General features: G+C 46.3%; 1 protein-coding gene across 2 annotated transcripts in view; it reads right to left on the bottom strand.

Moving 5' to 3' along the window:
- The window catches only part of ABTB3 (ankyrin repeat and BTB domain containing 3), a 292,822-nt gene that overhangs the window by 155,900 nt on the left and 118,130 nt on the right, over positions 1–18,792 (bottom strand). The gene's annotated exons all lie outside the window — the stretch shown is intronic.

Genomic DNA, 18,792 nt, shown 5'->3' with positions numbered 1-18,792 from the left:
TCCCTCAACCATGTCGCTCCCCAGGCAGGTCAGATGTCTCGTGGGTCTGGCGACAGTACTGATGTTATAGGATACACCTGACACACAAGTTGTGCTTAATAAATATCTGCAGAATGAAAGAATGAATGAGTGAGTGAATAAACAAGTGAGTGAATGAACGATGTTTTCCCCAGTAACATCATACCAGAAATGTTGGTTTTGAGTAGTTACTGTTTACTCCACCCACGCGTTCCCTTCCACTTTGTATTGGCTTCCACCATAGCCTCTCTCGGCCTTTATCTTCCAGACTGAAGATAAGGTTTACCTATCTACATCCACAGCAGCTGCTCAGATCATCATTATCTCTGCTGCGGAAATAACAGGGATGGGCGGAGAGGCTGTATTCTGGGCTCTGTCACACAAGACATGCTCAAGGGCCCCTCCGTGTTCTCTCTTTAGTCCCAATATCCCTCCTGGTAATGGCCACTAGCTTGTCTTTAGATTCAAAAGATATCAAAGGAACCTTAGAAACTACACTGGGCTGGGAGCCCTGAGTTCTAGTCACCCCAAGTCTCAGTTTCTGCATCTCAAAAAGCGGGGTGATTGTGTCTGCTCTGTCTATTACAGGGGGTGGGTCTATAACCAGGTCCATGAGGAAGACCTGGAGCCTCAGTGGCTGAGGTCAATTTGCAATTGTATAGAAAACTTTAAGGCAAGGGAACTAACTCTTTAGAACTTCAGGCACTAGCGGGGAGTTAGCACCTGCTCTGCCTTTGAGCCTCACAGCGTGTGAGGGAGGTGTTCTTAGTCCCATTTCTTAGATAAGGATACCAAAGCATGGAGAGCTCGCCCACCGTGGGTGTCAGGATGGATGAGCCCAGGGAATCCCAAAGGTCCATCTTAAAGCCTGACCAGCTGGATCACAGAGGGAGAAGCTGCTGCTGTGACTTCTTTCCAGAGTCTCCAGGGCTATTTGCCATGTGTCCCATTTGTAAAAGCTACACTATACACTGGGAATAAAACTCACACCAACTTAAAATATTGCTGTTTTCAAGATGAAATAAGATGAACCATCTTAAGGGCTCAGTACAGAACTTGGCACAGAGTAAGGGGTCAATATCTCCTAGGTATTATTTTTTACTACAACTACTTCCTTTCCTCTGCACTCCTTTTTTCTCTTTCTTTGAACTGCAGTGGGAGCCCCTGCTTCTGTTCCCAATGCTAAGATTCCAGAGAAATGAAAAGCAGATTCTGGAAGAAGTCTGGAAGAAGATTAAGTTCCCCCTGATAATCCTTCTAGAACCCCAAATCTTGTGATCCTTCTCTTATTCCTAATACCTCTGAGTTGTATGACTTTAGGCTGGTTACTTAATTTCTCTGTGCCTTAGTTTCTTCATCTGTAGAATGGGGCAATATCTTCCATACAGTTCTTGTGAGAATCCATTCATTTAATATACATATATAAATATAATTCACACTTATATTAATATATACAAATACTTAGATTAACACTTGACTCAAAGCGCCATACAAGGGTTTGCTCTTATCATTGATGCTGAAAACACTTACTGAGCACCGGCTATGTACTAGACTCCCACCATCCGTGCATCAAGCTATTCAACAATTTATTATTTATTAAATGCCTCCTCCGTGCCTGGCACACTCAGTACTTCGCATCTGTTCCCTCTGACAGCAACAATCCCCAACAACTGTTCTAAGGTGCTGGGAATACAAATGGGAATAAAATGCCCACATGCCAGCCTCCCTCCCTTGTCACTCCTGTTTTAGATCCAGATCTCATTTCACCCAGGTGGCCACTGAGGCCTCAGGCTAACCACAGCTTTCCAGATGGCTCGGAGATTTTCCCCTAAGTCTTTGTTCTGGGTGGGTTTCCTACTCTCTGGCCACCATCCCAAGTAGCAGAGGCAGCCCCTCCCAGCTAGGGCCCAACCAGCCAGAGCCAGGCACTGGGAGAGGTGCCACCAGATCAGGGTCAGTTAATCTTGCCTTTAATTAGCAGACGTGCTAAGCGACGAAGCCCAGGGGTGACCCTGCAGGTGGCAGCCCGGTTGGCTCTGGGTGATAAATTGGGAGCATACTGTTCTGAGAAGGGCCGCGTCCATTTTGGCTCCTGTGACTGCACTTCTCACACCTGCCATTCAGGCACCACAGCACCAGGAGACAGCCCAGGCCCTCTCTCCTCAGGGTCCAGGGCCAAGGTCCCAAAGGTGACACAGGAACAACAACATTCAGACCACAGAGTGGCTAGGAGGGTTACATGTTATACATCAGAGTTTTAAGACTTCTAGCAAACAGTTAACGTTAAATAATAGACAGAGAAAATTGAGAAGAATACCCACCCCTCCTTTGACCCCCGATATCCTGCTCTATTTTTATCATAGCACTTATAGTATTTATAGATTTATTTCCTTACTTCTTACTTTCCTTCCACCAAAATGTAGGTCCCACGTAGCAGGGCCCTTTGTCCATCTCTTTACTCCTCTTGCGTAAAATAGCGCCAAGCACATAGTAGGTGCTCAATAAATACTCACTGAATAACCTTGTATGCTAATAAATGACCACTCCCTTCCCTTCACCAAGTAGGAAGCACCACACGGCTCTCAATTCATTACCCAGAAGCAGCTCATCTTTATAGATCATCCCTTCCCACCCAGCCTTGTCCACAGTGGATCTTTGAAAAGGCGCGGTTTGTTTTCAAGGTCACCCTCCAAGGCTCTCGGCCCCAGCCTGCAGCCCCCTGCAGCATGTTGCTCACACTCCCAGTCCTGGCTGTCTGCAGTTCCTGTGGCCCCCGTGGTCCCCTGCCAGAAGCCAGAGCCCCCTTAAACTCTACCCACTCTCGAGGTTACTGTCTCACCAGCTTCCCTCCTCCCAGCAAAACGGGGGAAGGAGAATGCTTTTCTCCTGCCAGGCCCATAGAAGTGAAAAATAAACAGCCCGTGCTGGCTGGCTCCAGCTCCACCTTCACTGCTGCCAGGGAGTGCTGGGTCTTCAGATTTTCCCCTCTTTTGCTTGATTAATACAATGCCTATTCCCTGCTGCTCAGCCTTCTGAGGGGCACATATTTGCTTTTAATTCAGCTGACCTCAGCTCCTGCAGGAAGGGCTCATATACAAAAATCCAGGGGCAGAGGATGGATTTGGCACGTCCCAGTTATAAAAAGCCTGAACGAGTTTTAGCAAAGCTCAAGAATCTATCAAGTCAAGACAAAGACAAGGTGAGGGGAGGTGGTCTTTGCAGGCGCCTCCCTTGGCTTCTCGCACACGGTAGGAGGGGCCACTGCCAGGCCAGTCAGGTGGCTCACATCTGGAGGGATGGTTGGTGGCCACATCTGGAGGTTCTACAGCCAGCCATGCCTCTGCTCTTTGTTAACTGGTGGGTAGCAGGCAGCAAAGCAGCTCCAGAGAGGGAAAGCATTGGAGGAAATAGTTATCATAAACTAAAGGAGCGAATGACCTGTGATGTAAAACTAAGCGTGTTCTCCTGGTTCTTTCCCTAAAGTCTCTGATAGAGAAAAGCAGGGAAGAAAAAGGAGTGTTGCTTCAAGAAACTGGTTTCTCTGGAGCCCTGACTGGGTCAAAATATAGGTTGGGTCTTGATTTGTGTGTGTGTGTGTGTGTGTGTGTGTGTGTGTACTTGCACATGTGTCTGTGTGTGTCTTAGGCTGAAGAATAACATAGTATTCTAGCAAGTCTTGGGTTAGCTGCTTCTAGAGTCAATAGATGGATTCAATTCAGTAAACAATTATTGAATGTCCCAGCTGGTACTGAGGACCAGAGGTGACAAGACAGTCCAGGGCTGCCAGGAGCTCACAGGCTGTCTGCAACATGCCAGGACAGGCTGGACTACTATGGGCACAGGACGCCCACTGGGAGCACAGAAGTGGGCATGCCTGCTGGTCTCTGAAACAGCACAACACAAAGGGCTGCCTTTATGTGGCCCCCTCGAAGCTGAGGCCAACCTTCTGTGCAGTTGGCTTTCACATGCTTCTTGGCTGTTCATTGCACCCTAATTCTGCAGACACTGGGCTCTGGCACCAAAGGATATTAGTTTCATAGCTCATCAAACTAATGACACAGCCAGCTCCCATCTATTGTCACCCACGTGCTGTCTGGCACTGTTCTCAGGGCTTCACTTGAATAAACTGATTTTTATCCCCCTCAGCAACCCCATGAGATGGATGCTGCAGATATGCAATCCCTTTTCTACAGCCCTGGGGCCCAGATGTGTTTCAGAATTAAGAAAGTCTTGCATTTTAGAAGGAGGATAGAGAAGATATGCCATTTATTAATAACATTCACAGAGGATCAATCACCCTAACGCTCCTGCAGCCATTCATAGAACTATCCTCACTTGGAATAATAAGACTATAGACAGCCTCATGTCTTTTGGGCCAGGTTCAGCTGCCAAATGACTTTGTGCCAAGTTTATGAAAAAAAAACAAACCCTCTGGTATCCAGAGTTTTGGGGGGTTTGGAATTGCAGATAATGGAGTACGAAGTCCTGTTTGCAGAGAAGAGTGAAACGTGAGAGGTGAAGCTGATGAGTACGGAAGCAGCCTTCACACCCAAGGCAGACTGGCTCTGGAACTGGGCTGTCAGCCCCGACTCTGCATGGCCTCCCTTCCACATATATATGTGAACTGCTAGAGTTACCTGCACGGATGCAAAGGCCTGCAGATTTTGCTCCTACCATACCTCCCAGACCTACTCTTTTCACCCACTTCTATCTCTGCCCCAAGAGCCAATCATACAGGTTTCTGAATACACCAGAATTCCTTTGTGCTTTTGCAAATACTCTTCCTACTGCCTTGAATGTCCTCAGCTTTTCTTACTGTTTGGCCAACTCCTATCCATCCTTCAAAAACCACTCAAATGCCCTTTCCTCTGTAAGGCACATGCTGACCCCTGTCAGCCCAGAATGAATTGCTGTATCCTTCTCAGCCTTGCTCATAGCTGCACAGCTCCTTGTTAACTCTCCAAGAATACTTTCTGCTGAGGAATAACCAGATGCCAGGGGACCCTACCTGCTCTTTGGAATCTGAACAAGACAGGCCCCAAGGCCTGATTCACCACCCCTTGAAGTCCAAAGACACACCCTCAAGTTGTCCACAGATTCCAGGGGTGGGTCTCATCTGTGGTCACCGCAGCCTTCAGCTCCCCTTCCTCTGAGTGGTCTCATTCACACTTAACCAGCCCCTTCCATGAGGCCCACTATGCATCCACTCCACAAAGCATATGTGGGAAGAGCAGCCTTTGCTGGACATTTGCAGTTGGGCTGGGTGGAACAGAGAGGATGTTTACACTGTAGGACTACAACCCCTGTCAGTCCGAATGTGGGCTGAATGTGGGGTCCTGTTCTTCAATGTCCATGCAGGACAATTTCCCGGTCCTCCACCCCCAGTGTCCCATGCCTTCTCCTCACTTGTCCTTCCTTTCCCTACTTCTGCCCCGCAACTCTGCCCTCTTTTTGTCTCTGCTCCACACTCCTAGGAGCATATCCAACTCCTGTTTCCTCCTTGCAGAGGAAACTGACCAGCTTTTCCCTTGCCAGGCCCTCCTAATACCCTTCTACACCATGCCCTGGGCCTCAGGCTCCATTTTCTATCACAAGCAGCTTATGAAGGCTTTTCCTCAAAGTAAGCAGCATCTGCCCAGGGGATGCTGGAGGCAGCAGCTGAAGTTATAAATACAGTTCAGCTTATTAAAGTTGTTCACCTGTCTGTCTTCCCCACACTAGTTTGTTTTGCTCAGCTCAGCATCCTGAGTGTCTAGCAAATACTGGACACATAGTAGGGCTTCAATAAGTGTTTATGGAATGAATGAATGGTAAATGAAGAATAGCTCTGAGAGGCAGTACAAAATGCAGAGAAGATTTATTTCCTACAAGAGCATGAAAACTATAAACAGAGGGCGGTGTGTGTAATGGTGTGTGTGTGTGTGTGCGTGTGCTTTCTGGGAGTGGGGGGTCATGGATGTCAGGTAGGAAGAAATGAGACATGTCAGGCCCATGAGATCAGGTGAGCATGCCCAGCACCTGAGGCTTGGGCCAAAGAGTGTAGCCCAGAGATCAAGGGACACCAGTGATGAGCCTGACCCCAGAGCAGAGGTCCTGGTTGTGACTTTTTCCTCTCTGGTATGTAGATAAGGATAGAGCATCATGAATATTCCCAACATTTCCTTTCCTTAAGAGGGAAACCTACACTTTTCAGAATGATGGGACTGCCTGCATGTTTTAATTTAAGAGCTACATGCCCACTTGCAACCAAAAAGCCACTATTGAATACCTACTATGTGCCAACCCCCATGCTGTGTGCTGGGGATACAAAGGTATCTAGGGGCTCACAGTTGGGGGTCTGGGGAACAAAGATGGAAACAGATGATCCTAACACAGAGAACATAGCCTGGTGGCCATGAATGTGTGTTCTGGAGCCAGACTGCCTACTAACATGCTGGTGTGGACACAGAACTAGAACAAATAATCCTCAAATTTGTCTGGAATCACAAAAGGCCCAGAACTGACAAAGCAATCCTGAGGAAAAAGAACAAAGCTGGAGACATAACCCTCTCAGACTTCAGACAATACTACAGTAATCAAAACAGCATGGTACTGGCACAAAAACAAACATATGGATCAATGGAATAGAATAGAGAGCCCAGAAATAAACCCACACACCTACAGCCAATTAATCTTTGACAAAGGAGGCAAGAATATACAATGGAGAAAAGACAGTCTCTTAGGCAGGTGGTGTTGGGAAAGCTGGACAGCCATGTGTAAATCAATGAAGTTAGAACACTCCCTCACACCATACACAAAAATAAACTCAAAATGGCTCAAAGACTTAAATGTAAGACATGACATCATAAAACTCCTAGAAGAGAATACAGGCAAAACATTCTCTGACATAAATCTTAGCAATGTTTTCTTAGGTCAGTCTCCCAAAGCAAAAAAAAAAATAAAAGCAAAAATAAACAAATGGGACCTAATCAAACTCACAAACTTTTGCACAGCAAAGGAAACCATAAGCAAAACAAAAAGACAACCTACAGAATGGGAGAAAATATTTGCAAAAGATGTCACTGACAAGGGCTTAATTTCCAAAATACATAAACAGTTCACACAATTCAATAACAAAAAACAACCCAATCAAAAAATGGGCAGAAGACCTAAACATACATTTCTCCAAAGAAGACATAATAGATGGCCAATAGGCACATGAAAGGAAACTCAGCATAGCTCATTATCAGGAGAAATGCAAATCAAAACTACAATGAGGTATCACCTCACACCAGTCAGAATGGTCATCATTAAAAAGTCTACAAACAGTGAATTCTGGAGTGAGGAACCCTCCTACACTGTTGGTGGGAATGTAAATTGGTGCAGCCACTATGGAGAACAATGAAGGTTCCTTAAACAACTAAAAATAAACTTGCTATATGATCCAGAAATCTGACTCCTGGGCATATATCCAGAAGAAACTCTAATTCGAAAAGATACATGCACCCCAATGCTCATAGAAGCACTATTTACAATAGCCAGGACGTGGAAGCAACCTAAATGTCCATCAACAGATGAACGAATAAAGTCTGGTGTATATATACAATGGAATTCTACTCAGCCATAAAAAAGAATGAAATGCCAGTTGCAGCAACATGGATGGACCTAGAGATTATTATACTAAGTGAAGTAAGTCAGATAGAGAAAGACAAATACCATGTGATATCACTTACATGTGAAATCTAAAATATGACACAAATGAACTTAGAAAACAGAAACAGACTTATAGACATAGAAAACAAATTTATGGTTACCAAAGGGGGAAGTGGGGGAAAGTGAGGGATAAATTAGGAGTTTGGGATTAGCAAGTACAAACTACTATATAAAAATAGATAAGCAACAGGGTCTTACTGTATAGCACAGGGAACTACATTCAATATCTTGTAATAACCTATAATGGAAAAGAATCTGAAAAAGAACATATATATGTATGTATAACTGAATCACTTTGCTGTACACCAGAAACTAATACAACATTGTAAATCAACTATAGTTCAAAGGGGAAAAAAAAGATGCTGATGTGGACAAAGAATGTGGCCTGCCATTTCAGTAAACAAAGGATGCTGAAGCCATCAAGCCATCAGCCACTGCAGCTGCCCGTGATGGTGGAAGAAAACAGGATGCTGGCCCTAGATAGTTAAGGTGTATATCAAAGGAATAATTTCAATAAACCCAGACTCTTGCAACTTCCCATACATAGAAAAGCACTAAATTCATTAATTTGAAGTGTATCATTTTCTTTAATTAGCAGTAATCTTTTGATGTTCCGACTACTGGCGTTCTTTCACAAAAACTCTTAAACATTCTGGCTGCTTAACTCTTCAGAACAGTCCCTCAGAGCTATCTGAGAGGTTGTATCCCCGGTTTCAGTCCTACAGTGAGTCTGCTGAATAAAACATAATTTTCAACTTTCAGGTTGTGCAATTTTTCAGTCGACACTAGGCTCCATCACCTAAACGTGTGACCTTGCAAAAGTCATTTTACCTCTGTGCCTCAGGTCCTTCATCCCTAATAAGTGGGTAGTAATGGGGCCTCCTTCCCTGGGCAGTTGTGAGTTTCAAACAAGCTAATATGTATCAGGTCTTCAGAACACTGTGTAGTTTGCAGCATGTTCTGCATGAGTTTGATGTACTATGCTACTAATGATAATAGTAATTAGTATTACATTGTGACAAATGCTGGCCCTAGTGACCTAGTCTCTCTCTGACCTCAGCTCTTAACACTCTCTCCGCTGCCCCACTTGCTTTAGACTGGGGTTTCTCAACCTGCACATGATTGACATTTGGGATTAGAGACAAACTTGGGGATGCGTGTGCATGGGTTGCCAGGAGTTGGGCGCTGTCCTGTGCACTGTAGGTTGTTTAGTAGCAGCCTTGGCCTCTAGGCGCCACTAGCATCCCCAACACTGCCCCACCCCCCACCACTAAGTTGTCATCCCAAACTCTTTCCAGATAGCGGCAAACATCTCCTGGGCAGGTAAAAAGGACCCAGGTTGAGCATCACTGCTCTAAACACACTGACCTCCCTTGCTGTTTCTCAAATAAATAAGCCCACTCACACCCCCAGGGTCTTAGCACCTGCTGTTCCTTCTACCTGTGGTGCTCTTCCCCCAGATAACCAGGTTGGCTCAGTCCCTCTACTTATACGTCACTACCTCTTCAGAGGACCTCTGACCATGGCAACATGCAACGCACACGCACACACACACACACACACACACACACACACACCCCTACATACTGGTTTCATGGCTCTCAAACACCTTTTCACCCACCATCCTATAGCTCATCTAAATCAGACCAGAGTTAGAGCTACCTGACTTGGAAGGCCGAGGGCCTGATGCAAGGCAAGATGCAAAGCTAGGCTGCAGCTGCCCCCAAACATGGCCCCATCTGCTCCTAGAGACTGCACTTCCCCTTCCTGGACTGACTCAGAGGGGCCAAGGAGATCATCTATGTCTCCCCCTTCTTTTCAGATGAAATGACAGAGGTCCGGAGATGGGGCAGATTTTTCCAGGGTCCTATGGAGAGTTGGTGGCAATCTAGAGATCAGGGCATCTTCTCTGATCCCAGGCAGGAACGACATTCATCCAGAAGCAAAACCAACAGAAGCTGGCTGAGGCCCCTTAATACAGCATTCGGGAAAGCTCTTTATCTGCAAAACGACGGCAGAGCCTCTTGTGGGGTTGTTGAGGAGATTAAATGGGGATGTTTATGAAAGGCCAAGCACATTCCTGGTACAAAGGAGGCACTTAACAGATCACATTTGTTATTGCTGGTGCCGTCATCATTTTTGCAAGCACTTGTCTCACACCAAGTTTATGTGGTTTAGATCCAGGCTTTGGAGTCTGAGTGTCTTAGTTCAAATCCCAGCTCTGCTGATTACTGGCTGTGTGATTTTGGGCAAATTTTTTAGCCCCTCTGTGTCTCCATTATCTCATGCATAAAATGAGGGTACTCGAAATGAGATCATGTGTGTAGAGTGCTTAGCAGGGTAGCCAGGGCGTGGCCAGTCATTACAGATTACAATCATCATTATCATCATGACCATGACCATCACTGTCATCATCACTATCATCATCCCCATCATCATTGTCACCATCATCCCCATCATACCAATCACCATTATCACCACCACCACCACCATCATCACTATCACCATTTTCATCATTCCAATCTCTGGTAAAGTCCAGTACAGTGCCAGGACCACAGGAGGGCTCTACAAATCTACTTTTTGATTGACTTTCAAGTCCCAGCATTGGTTCCCAGGGAAGCTTTTGCTTCTCCTAAAATACTTGCTTAGAACATTTCTCAACTCTCAAAAAACAAAAAACAAACAAACAAAAAAACTGTTCCAAATACAAGAGAAATCACAGGAGGGCTGAAAAATGCACTCAAGATAGTTTTACTCATTGAATAATAAACTAATATTAAAACCTCACTTCTTTTAAAGGCATTAATAAAAATAAGACTAAATTATCTTCAAATAAAAAGTCAGTGCAAAAATTACAAAGATTCCCAGGGCTGCAAAGCCCTACTCTGTCCTCTACTAAAGAGATTTCTAAACTGAGGCTGATTTCAATCTCAGGAGGCTCTCCAGAGGCCCCAAAGAGAAACAGTCAATCAGAAAGGGCTTGGACTCTTCTCCCCATGCAGACAATCTTATCCTGGGACGCCCTCTTCTCTGTCCCCACCCACGAGGCAAAATCAATGGAACTCTCCAAAGAAACCCTGGCTCTGGTTGGCTCTCCTTATTTATTCATCAGCACACTTTAAGTCTAGCCAGCTTTGGAATGGTGCCAGCAGGGAACACTTGAGTATGCTGGGAGCGCCACACTCAAGGTTCCTGACTCCAGGCCTGGTGTATATTCTTTGGAGGCTTCGTGGCTGCTATGAATCTCTGAAGTTTGGGTTTCTGACCCCAGGCTAATCCATGTCCTTTATCTCCCCAACCACAAAACTCTTTCTTTTTCTGGGAAAATCTGTGAGGTAAGTCTCAAGTAGAAAGTTGATTATTCAGAAGCCACAGAGCGAAGGATTTGAAAGACAGAGAAGAGTCCTGTCTTATGTTTCCCAGGGCTGTCGTCACAAATTCCCACTGACTGGGTGGCTTAAAATAATGGAAATCTATTCTCTCCTAGTATGGAGGCCAGAAGCCTGAAACCAAGGTGTCAGGAGGGTTGGTTCCTTCTGGAAGCTGGGAGGGAGAATCTGTCCCAGGCCTCTCCCAGCCTCCAGACGGCTCCTTGCAGCCTTGGCGTTCCTTCCCTGGCTGGTAGCTGCATCCCTCCCATCTCTGCCTCTGTCTCCTCCCATTTGTCTGTCCTCTGTGTGTCCTCTCTCCTTCTTAGAAGGACACCAGTCATATTGGATCAGAGGCCCACACTCGTCTAGTATGAACTCCTCTTAATTCATGACATCTGCAAAGCTTCTATTTCCAAAAAGGTCACATTCTGAGGCTATAAGTGGACATGTATTTTGGGGGGACACTATTCAACTCAGTAGAGAAAGCGAGAATTTAAAGAAAGTATTTAGTTTCTTGCCCATTCTGGGACCCTCTCTGAGGGCCTCGCACAGCCTCAAGTCCCCCAGTGTAGGATGGCAAATGGAGATGTAGAGTCATCAACAGAAGCAATGCTGTGGCCCCTCTGAGGGAGAACTTGGAGTTTTCAAACCATTTTCCCAGCCAGTATGTCAGTATAACCTCATATAATGACCATAGAGGGAGAGTGGGCCTCCTCATCATCCAATAAGGAAATAGCTCAGAGAGGTTAGGCCACTTGCCTAAGGTCACACAGCTGCTATGTGGAGAGCAGGGCCTAGAACCCAGGCCTTCTCCCCAAGGCTCTTTCTCTCTCCCAATTTTCTTACCAAGGAAAGAACAGGGCTGATGAATTTGCAACAGAAAATAGGTGGCTTGGAAATCTGTTGGCGGTATGGGGAGAAATTGCCTCTTGAGACATAAGCCACTTACCAGAACACAGTAGCAGGGCACTGGCAGGATAGAGGGAGCCGGGTTGCTTTTCTTAAAAAGAAAAACTCAAGAGAAGCCAGAGGTTGCTGGGCCCCCTTTCCTGTTGTTCTCTCTGATTAGCTTTCCTCAAAGTCCTGCTGCAGGTTTATTATGCTAATTCCTTTTTTGTACTCCCCAGTGCAGCTTTAAAATCTGCTGAGAGATGAAAGTGAGAGGCTGATGTCTGCCTGCAGGGTGGGAGGAACATGGTCAGCCAGCCTGCAGAGGGTGTTCTGCGGGGCCAGGCCGCATCTCTGCAACACCACATCGCACAGGCTGGACCACAAAGAGCCATGCATGCCAACCAGCAAGCCCAGGTGTCCCTCTGAAGAAACAGCAGGCATAATCCTGTTTGTTTAGTGAATGGCTAATAAGCTCGAGTTTGATAACCGGCCTCTTTGCCCCCACCTGCCTTGTGGCCACTGCACCTGCTGTTCCCTCTGCCTGGAATACTCTTCCCTCAGGCAGGCATATGGTACTTTCTCACTTGCTTCAAAGCTCTGCTCAAACTCACCTCATCTCTGAGGCCACCTCTGACCAGCCTTCTTAAAATTACACCCTCAGCATTCCCTGGATCCCTCCCTGAATTTCTCTCCAACATCTTACATATTTTAGTTTTAAATTTCATTTATGGTCTATCCCTCCAGACTGTGAAGTCCATGAGAGTAGGAATTTTTGTCTGCTTTATTCGCCGTTGAATCCCTAGTGTCTGCCATATTACCAGCACTCAACAAATATTTGTTAAATAAATCAACACACAGATGAATAAATTCATGACAGGATTCAGGGCAGCAACGTGAGGCTCTGGATTCAGATTCTCTAGAACTGAATCAGCTTCCTCACTGCCTAGCATGGGATCTTGGGCAAATCACTTAATGTTGCTGAACCTCAGTTTCCTCTTCTGTACAAGGGGATACCCCATAGAGTTGTGAGGCGGATCAGTGAGATGACTCTGAAGTGCCTGGTGCATGCCACTATCCCCTACGTATATATCAGCTATTTTTGTTACTACTGGATTTTTATTATCATTTGGGGCAGAACACTGCAAAGTTCTGGAGGAGAGGATGAGGAAAGGAAGACATTCCCCCCATCCTCAGGGACCTTAGGGCTTCAAAGTATCCATGAAGCTGTTAGCATCTATCCCAGTGCCTGGCACAAAGTGGACATGCCGACGGTGGCAGGTAAATAAACAGAATGCCTCATCCCCAGGGCCCTGACTGAGGATGGTTCCGTGTTCCGTGGCCTCATCCATGGAAGGCAGCAGGTAACTCTGTGGTGAGGGGAGTTCGGGAGGGCGAATCCAGATGGAGTGGGTTGTCCGTTGGCTCTCTCTCACCCTATAGGGCCCTCCTGGCCACAGAGGCTCCCTGGGACATCTGGGTTTAAGTCCTGGCTCTGCCCCCAGCTGGCTGAGTGACTCTGAAACAAATCACTTGACTGTTCTCAGTTTCAGTTTCCCCAACAGCAGTGTGAGGGAGCAGAGCCCCCTTCCAGCTGTGACACTATCTTGTCCTTGGAGGTCTCCATTGACCCGACCAGGCTGAATTTCCACCACGAAGACTTTCAGAAGGAGACGCATCTCACCAGATTCTGTCCTGTCTCTTTAAACAAGTACTGATAGGGCTGCTATTCTGGGTCCAATCCTACTGCCAACTGCCCAGAGGGTGTGGACCTTGGTCTTAGCATGAACTAGGCTCCAGTCCCAGCTCTGCTCCTGCTCACTGAGTGACCTGACAAAAGTCACTTAACTTCTCTGATCCCACTCTCTTCACCTGTCAAATCACAATGAAACCCCTTTATCCCACAGGGCATTGTAACAGTGAAATAACAGTGGCTGGGATGCAGTAGGGAGGCGGTACAAATTACTTCCCTTCTCGTCCAGCCTGGGAGGAACTGACAGCCTCAGCAGAGATGACGAGGAAGAGAAGAGAATGAAGAGAGCAGCAGAGAATGGCCATTGAATTCTTGCACCAAGCCCCGTGCAAGTTAAATGTATCACCCAATTCAGTCCTCACAACACTATCATCCTCATTTTACAGAGGAAGAAACTGAGGCTCAGCAAGGTCAAGCAAGCTGCCCAAGGTCACACACGCCTCCAGGGCTCCAAAGCTGCTTTATACTGGGCTGAAGAGGGCCATGTTACCACTGTCTGCCCAGAAGGACTCTCTCTGGCTCTGGGTTGGGAACTGGGATGGCTCTGAGCTTGCAGAATCCTTTCTGCTCTAACAAGATTGAACACTGTGAATCTGCACCTGGAGATCCCATCCATTAGTTGATTAAAAGTCATAGATCAGTCTGCCTGGGACCTGCCAGTGCCATTATGAATAAGAAGTGTCAGGAAATCTCTGGGCATAACCAATGTCTTTGAAATTGCCATGGTGACAGTCAATAAAACTTCGGAGTCTATCTGTCTGCAAGTGGGCTCTGCTGCCTGGCAGTAAAGTTTGGGATAGCCTTTGAAGCAGTTTGTATTTAAATGAGCTGTGGGTGCTGTATCTCATAGTTCCACACCCTCAGACCACCATCAAAAACGAACGAGCTTGTCAAACAATTACCCCATGCTAACATGAATGGTTGTGAACAATGCTAAGGGCTGCCCGGGATTCTGAAGAGGCAGTATGACTACCTTAGTGGCCACATACAGGGCCCCTGAAGCCAACTAACAGCCCAAGTTCAAATCCAGGTTCTACCACCTCCTAGCTGTGTAATCTTGGGTCAGTTACATAACCTCTCTGTGTTTCAGTTGCTTCATCTATAAAATGGGGGTAAAACTTATTAACTATTTCTGGGGGTTATTGTCAGGATCAGACATGTTAATATGGATGTTTTAACCCATCAGGGCTGCTAAAAAAAATACTATAGACTGGGTGGCAGATAAACAGAAATTCAAATCTCACAATTCTGAAGCCTGGAAGATCAAGGAACCAGGAGATTCAATGTCTGTTGAGGATCTGCTTCCTGGCTCATAGATGGCCATCTTTTCACCATAACCTCACATGGCAGAAGGTGTAGGGGAGCTTTCTTGGATCTCTTTTATAAGAGCACTAATTCCATTCGTAATAGCTCCACTCTCATGACGTACGTACCTCCCAAAGGCCCCACCTCCAAACATCATCACACTGGGAATTTAGGCCTCAACATATAAATTTTAGAGGGGACACAAATATTCAGCCTATAGCAATGGAAAAAGGCTTAGAATGGTCCCCAGCATGCTAAGTGCATATCCATTTACTTAATAAACATTTATTGTGCATTGTGTCTCTAATTTTTCATGTCTCTCTGATCCATACTTTCTGGTAGTGCTCTTCCCTACTGATTCTAAGCTGGACTTTGTGACTTCTTTGGCCACAAGATTGCAGCAGATGTGATGGTACTCTAGTTCTGAGCCTAGATTTAAAGAAATCCTGTTCAATTCTACTCCTTCCCTTGGAGCCCTAGTGCAGACACGTGAATGAACCTTGAGTAGCCTGCTGTGGGATGAGTGACTGTGAAGAGGGCCCAGAGGCTCTGGGCCATCAGATGTGCCGTCTGAGACCATCCTAGACCTGCCTGTGGCTGTTGGTTTCCAAACCTGTGAGAGAGCCCAGCCCAGAGCTGATGCCCCAACTGATAGCTGGCTCTGACCTCTGAAGATGTATGAGATCAGAAGGACCAGCCAACTGTCCCAAGACTTGTGAGTATTAATAAACTTTTATTAAGTCATTTGGTGTTTGGGGATGGTTTGTTATGCAGCAATGCCTAACTGATACAGGACCAATGACGGAAATAGTGGTGAATGAGACGTTGCTCACACCTTCAGGGGTTTCCTGTCCAGTCAGGGAAACAACACCAAAAAATAATCCCATCACGGCTGGGCCCTGAAGGGTCCCTCCCAAGAAGGAGAAGGGGCATTCTAGTCAGAAACACCAGCCTGGGCAAAGGCACAGAGGTGTGAAAGTATCTCTCTCCCACTTGTTGCCATTCTCCAATGAGCAGGAGATCTGAACATCCCAGCCCTCAACAGTGAAGGAATAGGGAGGAAAAACAAATACCAAAGGACTTTCTCCATTTCAACAGAAGAGCTTGGCACTTAGATGGAGTCACAGAATCATCTCAACAACTTAGCTGGTAAGATTCTTCAAAGATTAGGAGACTCACCTAAAATCATTGAGTTAAGAGGTGGTACAGATCATCTCCTGGCAGAGGTTCAAATCCCTCACTTGTTTGTTTGTTTGTTTTTGCCCTTTACTAGCTGTGTGACCTCAGGCTAAATATGACCCACCTGCAGATAAGGTGATACATACTAAGAGCTGAATAATTAGCAGCCATTGTTTATTATAATTCAAATCAACCTGATTTAACAGAGATACAAATATTACAGGAAAAAAAAGAGTAAAGGGAAGGAGTGAAAATGTTTCTCCTCTCAGCCCAGCATGGGGGCCTTTAGATCTACATGCCTTTGGGGCCTGGAGTTTAGAGAGCAGGGGCTGCCACCTCCTCCTGGCCCAGAAAGGACACCAGCCTAAAAGGCTCTGCCTTTTAGTCTCCATTGTGGCCACTGCTCACTGCACCAGGGCTGCCCCAAGAGGCAGGGAGGACACATCATCAAGGGGTCACACACAGCTAAACTGCTCCCCAAGACCTGCAGGTTGCACACAATCTGTCCCCACCGGACTCCTTGAACTTCTGGGCCCCTGCCACTGCCCCTAAGGAAAGTTCTGCATCAGGCTTTATCTCAGAAACCCTGGATGAACCCAAGAGTTCATCTTGCTACTCAAGAGCAAGGCCACCTTCATGGGTGTGTGTCCTATGCAGTCGCACAGCCCCTCATGCTTGGTTTAATGCTCTCCTGTCACCATCTTGAATTTCTTAACAATTTTGAACAAGGGGCCTTGCATTCTTGTGTGGCAGTGGGCCCTGTCAATATGTAGACTGTCCTCCTTGGGCCTATTCAAGTGGGGATCCTCTGGGTATCGCCTGACAGATCTGCATCAGCAGGGACCAAAGCTGCAGCCCCACTGGTTAGGTAGACTTGGGTATGTATTCACTCAACAAGCATTTATGAGCACCTACTGTGTGCTGGGTACAGTGCCAAGAGCTGGGTGTCTATAATAAATACTTTGCACACCCCCAGTGTACTCCTGATTTCCTTTAAACCTGTTCCCTTCTTCCTGGTCCTGCACCTCTCCCACTCAATAAGTGGGCCATCATCTCCCCAGTCTCTCTAGTTGGAAACGCAGGAGTCATCGGATTCCTCCCTCCCGCTCACAATTATGTGTAGAACAGTAGCAGGTCCTGTGGATTTTACCCTCTGAATTTAGCTCCAATCTGTGCATTTCTCTCTATCCCTCCTGGTACCCCTCCTCTGGGCCATCATACCCTCTGGTCGGAGGGCCCCAACAGCCTCTTTACTGGTCTTTCCACTTTCATTCTTGCCCCAGCCCATTCATTCTCTCTTACCAGAGGAATTAAAATGTAAACAAGATATTTCTCCCTTGTTTAAAGCTGTCTAATCACTTCCTCTTGGCCTTAGCAGAAAATCTCAGCTCCTAACCTTGGCCTCCGGCCTCAAGATCTGGCCTCCTTTCAGTTCTCTGAGTATAGCAAACTCTTTTCCATTTCAGGGTCTTTCCGCACTCTGTTCCCTAGACCTGGGTCACTTTCCCCCTGCTGCTCCATATAAGCTGGTCGTTTCTGAACAGAAATGTCCAGCTTCAGAGAAGCTTTCCCTGACTACTGTGTCTAAAGGTGTTTCAGCCCTGCCCCGTTATCCCGTATCACATCTTGTTCATTTGTTTGTTTTTTAATCTATCATTTATAACAATTGGTGATTATTATATTGAAACATCTTTCTAAATTTTAAGAATCTCCTCCCCCTGGTCCTCCCCTGGAGACTGTGAGCTCCATGAGGGCAGAGACCTTTTGATGTGTCTGAGCCATTCTTAACCCCAGGACCAAATACAGTCCCTGACACACAGCTAGTGCTTGGTATTTGTTTGCTGAATGAACGAATGTATGAATGAATGAAAAGCAGGGAGGCAGGAAAGAGTACAGGTATCTGGCAGTCTGGAAGGGGCATTAGGTGGATGGAGAGAGAGCAGCAAGGGATACAGCTAGGGACGCAGGCAGGGGTCAGATCCTAAAGGTCTTGTCAGCCACGCTAAGTGGCCCAGACTCTGAGGGCAATGGGAAACCTATGGGGAATTTAAAGCAAGCCATGATCTGTTTTTAATAGTGTGCCATGGAGGCTGTGTGGAGGATGAATTAAAAGGGGCCAGGGGAAGACAGTTATTTATGAGCTCCAGGGAGCACGTGCATCCATTTCACACCACTGTTCCGAGTGTTCAGTACCACGGGAGGCAGCGGGAGGGTGGTGGGTGTTGCAGATAGCCCTGCCTTCAACGTGCTCTAAACAAGCTCACCCTCAGAGTCACAGACTCCAGCTGAAAAAAAAAATGAGGTTTCCACCTCACATTTTGCAAGGAAGAGAGCAAAAAGAGCTATCAAAGCGCACCAATCTCATCTCAGATTACGTCGTGAGCAAGAGGAAGAAAATTCATCCTCTACGGTGTCATATTTTTCTGTCTTTAATGTTGCTTCTTTCAAACTTATCAAAGCAAAGCATGCTATACACGACATTGCATACTATCCCAGGGGCTGCTGAATGGGGTCCATCTGCTCTGTGAAAGGGCACCATTTCCTATGTTTAATTCTCTGACCTGAAAAAACTGTAGAATTACTTCA

This window comes from Camelus dromedarius, chromosome 11 (assembly GCF_036321535.1).
Source record: "Camelus dromedarius isolate mCamDro1 chromosome 11, mCamDro1.pat, whole genome shotgun sequence".
Taxonomy (NCBI): domain Eukaryota; kingdom Metazoa; phylum Chordata; class Mammalia; order Artiodactyla; family Camelidae; genus Camelus; species Camelus dromedarius.
This window is presented reverse-complemented; position numbering and strand designations above follow the sequence as displayed.